The sequence below is a fragment of the Trachypithecus francoisi genome, unplaced genomic scaffold (assembly GCF_009764315.1).
Source record: "Trachypithecus francoisi isolate TF-2019V2 unplaced genomic scaffold, Tfra_2.0 Lachesis_group10, whole genome shotgun sequence".
Classification (NCBI taxonomy): Eukaryota; Metazoa; Chordata; class Mammalia; order Primates; family Cercopithecidae; genus Trachypithecus; species Trachypithecus francoisi.
The window spans coordinates 49,375,389-49,384,011 of NW_022681455.1; the positions used below are offsets into that span (position 1 = coordinate 49,375,389).

The 8,623-nt window shown below is 39.5% G+C and overlaps 1 non-coding gene across 1 annotated transcript; it reads right to left on the minus strand.

Moving 5' to 3' along the window:
• Positions 1–4,868: 4,868 nt before the first annotated feature.
• Positions 4,869–4,930, minus strand: LOC117088860. Its single transcript, XR_004439378.1, has one exon. It is a non-coding gene; the product is annotated as a U7 small nuclear RNA (small nuclear RNA).
• Positions 4,931–8,623: the final 3,693 nt, after the last annotated feature.

Genomic DNA, 8,623 nt, shown 5'->3' on the forward strand with positions numbered 1-8,623 from the left:
ACTGCTACTGGAAAAAAATAAGCAGCTGAATTTCTGCATACCATGACACTATGAAACTAAATGTTCTTATATCTTCAATCTACCTATTGTGAAAATAAAGCAAATTTTCTATATTTAGACTGCAAAGTAAAATATAGTGGAAGAAATCAAATGGATAAAGGGGAAGAAAAGAAAGAAATGTAGTTTATATAGATCATGTCAGTGGCAAAGATGAAGGAACAGAAAAGCAAGGGATAGTTGATAAGTCAAGAGAAGAAAGACATTCAGTCAAACAACAGAGCTTGTGAAAAAAATTATATAAAATTAACAGAGAGAAAACTTTATTACATCTATTACACCTTTCTAACAATGTCTATGAATAACTAATGTAACATTTTTAAAGACTTTAAAATGCTGCATCCGTTAGAAAATGTAAAAATAGATTGGACAAATAATAAGAGATGAATCATGAAGATGAATCTTTCCTTCAACCTCCAGATCTTATTCCCTTTGAAGATTACTTTATGGTGTGAAAACTGGGGCCCCGAAATCACTAAGCTAAAGGGAAAAGTCAAGGTGGGAACTACTTAGGGCAAACCTGCCTCTCGTTCTATGCAAAGCCACCCTCTGCTCACTGAGATAAATCCATATCTGATTGCCTCCTTTGGAGAGGCTAACAGAAACTCAAAGGAATGCAACCATTTATCTCTTATCTACCCATCATCTGGAAGGCCCTCCCCACTTCGAGTCTCTCTGCCTTGCTTTGAGTTGTCCCGCTTTTCCAGACTAAACTAATGTTCATCTTGCATATGTTGATTGTCTCATTTCTCCCTAGCATATGTTTCATGTCTCATGTCTCCCTAAAATGCAAAACCGAACTGTGCTCTTATCACCTTGGAAACATGTTGTCAGGACCTCCTGAAGTTGTGTCATGGGCGTGTGTCCTTAACCTTGGCAAAATAAACTTTCTAAATTAACTGAGACCTGTCTCAGATTTTCGGGATTCATGATGGTAACTGCTTTTCAGTTAGTAAACTTAAGCTGCAAGCTTTCTTCATCAGTGGTTCAGTTAACATATGTTCTGTATCCTAAGTTTATTTTAAATGCAAAATTTCCTCCTCAGAAGTTTTCTTTGTAATTTTATCTTAGCTAAAACAGTGTCCTCTTAGATGAAATTAATATTTTGTTTCTCATTTCACAGTGAGAAATAGCTTTCTCATAATTCAGTCAGTTTCTTGATTTCAAGATTATTCTCATTTATCTAATCCTAAATTAGTTTAAAATTAATGACTACAAATAAAATGAAATTTAATTAAAAACCAATTTAACCAGTTCTTGAAGAACTATTCATTAAAATCTCCAAGCTAGATTTCACACTACAATATAATAAAATTTTTGGTCAGTGACACTCAAGTGGTATTATACTTCAGTGTACCCAAAAAATAAAAATTAAAAATTGTGCAGCAATGCACCTGCTTAATAATAAATATCATAGCTTCAAGGTATTTAATCTCTAAGTAAACAAGGGTGCAAATTATTTTAACTGATGAACATTTAAGTCCGTGTCCCATTGTAATATCCCACCCAAGTCCCTCTTTTATTTATTTTTTTAAATGCTATGTATATTTTCACTGTTAGGCAAGGTGACATAGTCTGGCTGTGTCCCAACCAAATCTTACCTTGAACTGTAAGAGTCCCTATGGGTCAAGGGTGGGGCCAGGTGGAGATAATTGAACTATGGGGTGATTTCGCCCATACTGTTCTCGTGTTAGTGAACAAGTCTCACGAGATCTGATGGCTTTGCAAATGAGAGTTCCCCTGCACAAGCTTTCTTGCCTGCTGCCATGTAAAACAAGCCTCATTAGCCTTCGCCGTGACTACGAGACCTCCCTAACAATGTGGAACTGTGAGTCCATTAAACCTCTTTTTCGTTATAAATTACCCAGTCTCGGCGGGGCGCGGTGGCTCACGCCTGTAATCCCAGCACTTTGGGAGGCCCAGGTGGGCGGATCACAAGGTCAGGAGATCCAGACCACAGTGAAACCCCTTCTCTACTAAAAATACAAAAAATTAGCCAGGCGCAGTGGCAGGCGCCTGTAGTCCCAGCTACTCAGGAGGCTGAGGCGGGAGAATGGCCTGAACCTGGGAGGCTGAGCTTGCAGTGAGCCGAGATCGCACCACTGCACTCCAGCCTGGGCGGCAGAGCAAGACTCGGTCTCAAAAAAACAAAACAAAACAAATAAATTACCCAGTCTCAGGTATGTCTTTATTAACAGCATGAGAACACACAAGGTATTGGATATAAATAAGATTTACCCTAAAGGAGTTTATAATCTGTTTGGAAGATATGACCTTCACATGGAAATTCAGAAAGCAAGAGCAAAATTAAAATTAAAGAAATAGGAAAGGCAGTATTATAAAATAAGTGGCAGAGAAAGAGTAAGAAGCTAGAATGGGTAAAAGAGTTCTGGGTGGAATTTTCCTTTAATAAAAAGCAGCCCCAAACCATTGCTTCTCTAACAGAAAGCAGCCTGAAGAGTCAGGCATAAATAGGCAAACTAGAAGCTTTTATATGTAAATACCGGCAGCTGTACCTGAAAGCCAGGTATATTCAATATGGCGTTTCCCACTCTCTTTTCCTTGTCACCACGTGTGCCAGTATCATGGCGGCCTCCAGATAATACCACACCGTGCATGCATCATGGCAGAGCTCCAGGTAGAGGCACATTTGCGCGATAAAAGACTAGGATGGGAGGGCCAGGCTTTTCACGGGCTATGTAAATAGCACACCTGGTCAAACCAATTCCCCCTTCCACCGCCCTAGTAAATCAATCACTGCCTCCTCAAGCCTCTGTACAAAATCAATTGCATTCCATCCCAAACAAAAACATTTGAGTTCAAAGAAGAGACCCAACTGAGCTGGAGTGTTACAGGGACACCTATAGTATGTCAGCGTTTGTGCTATATGCTGGGAACACAAAATAATAAGACATATCCTTCTCTGCTAGGTACTGAAGTCTAATTAATGAACTAGAAAATGTGATCTGAGCTGAATCTAAAAGTATATGTGTAATTTAAATATGTATACAAAAGAGAGAGGCACCTTGCAAACATGAAGAATGGGGAAGGAGAGTAGTGTTTTTGAACAACTATGGGCTTGGCACTGGACATATCTCACTTTCATCTCCACAATACTGCAAAGTCATTACTACTAATATCCCCTTTTTCTAATGAGAAGACAAGTTAAAACAAGTGAAAGAACTTACCACAAATTATTCAGCTTATGAAGTGGCAGAGGTAAGATCATAATTTGAGCCTACCTGGCTACATATCACCTCTCACAGGTATAAATACTAAGAGGGGAGTCCTCCACACGTTTTATGTGAGCAGAAAGTTTATAGTCACCTCTCTTAGGTACAAGTCTGTGATTATAAAATCCCAAATCTCCTATATTACTTGTGTATTCATTTCTTTTAATTATTGTATAACAAATTACCATAAATTTAACATTTTAAAATACATTACTTATTTATTAATTTTATATTTATTTTATTTTATTTTTTTTGAGATGGAGTCTTACACTGCTGGAATGCAGTAGCATGATATCAGCTCACTGCAACCTCCGCCTCCTGGATTCAAGCGATTATTTTGCCTCAGCCTCACAATACCTGGGATTATAGGCAGATGCCACCGTGTCCAGCTAATTTTTAAATATTTTTGTAGAGACAGGGTTTCACCATGTTGGCCAGGCTGGTCTTGAACTCCTGACCTAAAGTGATTCTTTTGCCTCAGCCTACCAAAGTGCTGGGATTACAGGCATGAGCCACTGTGCCTGACCCAACACTTTAAAACACTCCATTTATATGAGTCAGGAGTCTGGGAACATAACTGGGTTCTTTGTTGAGAGTCTCACTGGCTGCAATCAATGTGTCAACTAAGCTACAATATCATTTGAAATTAAGGATACTCTTCCAAGCTCTTGTGGTTGTTGGCAGAATTTAATTTATTGCAATCGTAGCACTGAGGCCCTCAGCTCCTAGAAGCTGCCTTCAGTTCCCTGCCACGTGGCATTCTCCATGGTAGTTCACGTCTTAGCTGCTTGTTTCTTCAAGGTCGGCAGGAGAGTTGTCACTCAGGGAAGGCCCAGTCATTTTGTCAAGGGTTTTCACCTGATCTCTCCTGATAACCTCCCTTTTGATACTTCTAAACCACTGGTTTGGGGACCTTAACTATATATGCAAAATTTCTTTACCTTATGCCATGTAACATTACCTAATCAAGGGGCTGATATTTCATCTCATTTGCCCTATTCTACTTATAAGCTGCAAGTCAAGGACCCTGCTCACATTTAGGAGAAGGGGGTTATACAACATTATAAATACTAAAAGGCAAGGATAATGGGAGGTCACCTTAGGGTCTGTCTGCCACACCTTCCTTCACAACTTTGTGCATGCTATCCTTCAGTGTTTCTCTGCAGAGTAAATACAGGAAGAAGAGCAATAAAGGATCATTCTGGATGCATAACTCCTGCTTGTCAACCTTTCACTAGAAAGTAGGTATGAAAGAAGGAAATAGGAAGCATTTACCAAAGACAAGTATCAGGTAACAACTGTGTTTTAAGTCCTATACTTGAAACTTGGACACTGAGCAGATCCCAGACATCATCTAATGAAGCTCTTATCACACAAGTACTGTAGCATATTAACTGAGCATCATTTGAAGCCCCAGAGATTAGAATGCCACTAGACATAATGCTATGTGGATTCAAAAGCCGTAATGGTGAAAACAGTTTGAACTCCCTACGTCTACTAGAAGAGAGCTGTTCTTTAGATAACTGGTTTTATTATTAATATTTTATTTATAATAAAAACCCATAATATTAATATTTTATGGGTTTTCCAGTGAAGACCAGAGAACTTGCTAGACAAATTCTAAAAGAGCTGTAACACTGGATAACTTGTTTTGATGGAGGCATGTAGGAGAGAAGTTGGGAATGGCTGATTGATTTGGAAAGAAAATTCACGTACTGGATGATCAAGTCACATGAAGCTTATATATTTTAAACAATATTTGAGTCTCTAGTGTGACTAATGAGGAGACCTGGAGGATATTTTCCAACATTCACTGGCTCAGTGCATGTCTGTCACCACAGCTTAAGTGAATCCAAACAAACCAATGCACCACTATACTCATAATCATGGAAGCCCATTCCATGGCAACTCACAGACTTCATTCTAAAATGTGCAGCAAGATCCATCCGAGATTAAGTCTGGCTACATCCCAAGGCTGGCTACACCCAAAGATCAAGCAAAATTGAGTCAACAATGACTATGTGACATGTTCAACATAGGCCTGATCATCATTACTTTATACCTAAGACACTCAGTTTGCTCTATATTCATACCATTTATTTGCTCTCGTAAATATCTCAAATACAGACAACAGAGTGGTTGTTGACTTTCACTTTCAACATCTTAGAGTAAGCTCACCCTCCAAGGACAGGGCTGGTTGGCTTTCGTCAGGATCAGATGTATTACTTCATAAGCCACACATACCAAGGAATTCCAAGTACTCCACAAAGAGAAAGCAAACTGGAAGAATCAGTGCAATAACTAAACTACCTACTGAACTGGAACACACCCACAAACTTCAATTTCTCTCTCTAGTTACATATCTACTGTTGTAATAATGTTTTATACCAAAGAAAGCTTAATCTCTAACCCAGATGTTTTTAAGCCACAAACATTAATTTTCAAGTGCACAGAGAATATTGGGCTCATAATACCCTACAGGTTTTGTTAAACCTAATTTAAAACCCTAAAATTACAACTCATTCAGAACTTACCCCTTCAAGCCTTCCAGATATTCCTAACACTCTGTCCAGTGGAATCCGCTTGCTGAAGAATTAATAGGCTTATGAGACTTTGAAATAAAGTTTGCCATAGGGAGTCACACTGCTGACTTAGTTATTATGAAAAAAAATGCGTCTTTATATATTCCGCTATTCCTGAAATACTCTTCTTGTAAAGCACACTGAGCATCACTGAGTTTTATTAGGGAATGAGTAAGTATTGCTAACCTCCAGGCATAATAGAAAATAACCACCTTTTCCCACATAAATTCCTTCAACAAATCAAGTCAAAATTTTAAAATCTGAAAGCTATGCATTTTGTATTATGCCACAATCTTAGGTCAATTTTTTTGGGTGAGTTTTCTCTCAAAATCCTCTCTGATGTCTGAAGTTTCGTTATCATAGACTTATAACTTAAAGCTTTTATGATGATTAAAATGCAAATCTTTCCAGAAGAAACCACCTCACCTTGTTCTAATACTTCATTTTCTCAATGTTTTTTTTTTTTTTTGAAACGGAGTCTTGCTCTGCCGCCCAGGCTGGAGTGCAGTGGCCGGCTCTCAGCTCACTGCAAGCTCCGCCTCCCGGGTTCACGCCATTCTCCTGTCTCAGCCTCCCGAGTAGCTGGGACTACAGGCGCCCGCCTCGTCGCCCGGCTAGTTTTTTGTATTTTTTAGTAGAGACGGGGTTTCACCGTATTAGCCAGGATGGTCTCGATCTCCTGACCTCGTGATCCGCCCGTCTCGGCCTCCCAAAGTGCTGGGATTACAGGCTTGAGCCACCGCGCCCAGCCCATTTTCTCAATGTTTTATAGGAACAGAGGCATGTTTCTGAAGGTAGATAACAGGAGACAGCAGAAGGATAAAGGGTACAGGATGAGAAGGTGATTTATACCAAAGTTGCCACTTGAGTATATTTAGAGGTGGACTTTACAAATCCAGAGAAATTCATATTCATCATAATCATTGATACTTAAATTACAGTAAACATATCATTGAGTTCATATTGTTTGAAATTAGCACAGAGGATGAACTATAATCTAATGCAAATATACCCATGTATCAAGTGAATACCTAAAATCAAGTCAATTTGACTTCTCTTTATCTCAAATGTTTAAAAAAATCTGAGAAAAAAATATTCCCGAGAGATAACTTGAAATATTAGAGATTGAGTTGCTGATTAATTAATTCAATGAGGTAACATAACTAGGGGTTCACTAGAGCCATTCCTTGGAACAGTATGCACATCATATAAAAACCACAGATCAATTTTATTTTTAAAAAATCCATCAGAACTGCCATTTGTAGCAAGTGTTTTGAGCTAGAGGTATAAAAAAGTACTCCACGTGGAGAATATTTATAATACTATATAAAATATTAAAACAATCTACCTTTTTGTCATGGATGAGTTTATTTAAAAATAGGGAATAACCTCAGAGGTAAGAGAGAGCAAAGAAAACTTGATTCCAGAGAACTACGTAGCACATTGAAGCAGCCATTTTCCCTGGGTTGGCATTTCAGAACCCCTGAATACAGGAGATAAATAAAGTCTAGAGACAAGCAAGATGGCAGATCAACCACAGCACCTCCACACAAAAGAAGGCTCCCTAAAGGGAAGGGCAATACCGTCAAAAGGTCTATTAGTTAAAAAAATGTTCCATAGGCCGGGCGCCATGGCTCACGCCTGTAATCCCAGCACTTTGGGAGGCCCAGGCGGGTGGATCACCAGGTCAGGAAATCAAGACCATCCTGGCTAACACAGTGAAACCCCGTCTCTACTAAAAAATACATAAAAACTAGCCCGGCGTGGTGGCGGGCGCCTGTAGTCCCAGCTACTCCAGAGGGTGAGGCACAATGGTGTGAACCTGGGAGGCAGAGCTTGCAGTGAGCCGAAATTTTGCCACTGCACTCCAGCCTGGGTGACAGAGCTAGTCTCCGTCTCCAAAAAAAAAAAGTTCCATAGAAGGAGATAAATATGGTTGCCTGTCTGGAACTTCGCTCTAAGTAGAGCTAGAAATATAAGAAGTTCTGCTGGCTGGTCCTAATTCTGGGTCAAAGGAGGCAGATTCTACAGGAAGACTCTGCATTCCCCATAGAATGCAGCTGGGTCCCAAGGCAGCCCCAAACATGGAAGTGGCAACAGATAGAGTTCTAGAAACTCCCAAGTTCTTTCCTGAAGAACCGGAAAGAGGTTTCCTGACACTCAGAGAACGTGGAGGGAAATATCCCCATTTGTCTCTATTTTTTTTCTCTCTCTCTCTTTTCTCTCATGCCATAGTCTTCAGGTGATCTCACAGTAGTGGTATAAACAAGAGGAATATTGGCAACAGCAAGGTCCAAGAAGTACTTAAAATTTGAGATAGGGTAAACTTTGTCTCCAATAGAGAAGTGGTGGTCTCAAGAGGATGGGGCAAAAAAAGCCAATTGCTTATTTTCTTTCTCAGTCTTCCTGTCCCAGACATAAGCACAGTTGCAGAAAATGAGCTACAGAGCAGAATAACAAAAACTCCAGCTTCAGGCCAGAGGACCAAGATAAGGAGGAAAGGGAAAACCCTTTAGGGTACTAAAAAATGAAGGGAACTTTCTTAACCCTAGAGAGGGAATCTATTTTTAAAAAGAAAAGGTAATTATAGTAAAATCACAAAAAATCATGGAATGTTGAAAGTATCATATTTTTTTTTTTGTCTTTTTTTTTTTTCTTTTTTGTGGAGAACCGGGTCTCGCTGTATTACCCAGGCAGGTCTCGAACTCCTGGGCTCAAGCTATCCTCCCGCCTCTGCCTCCCTGAGAGCTG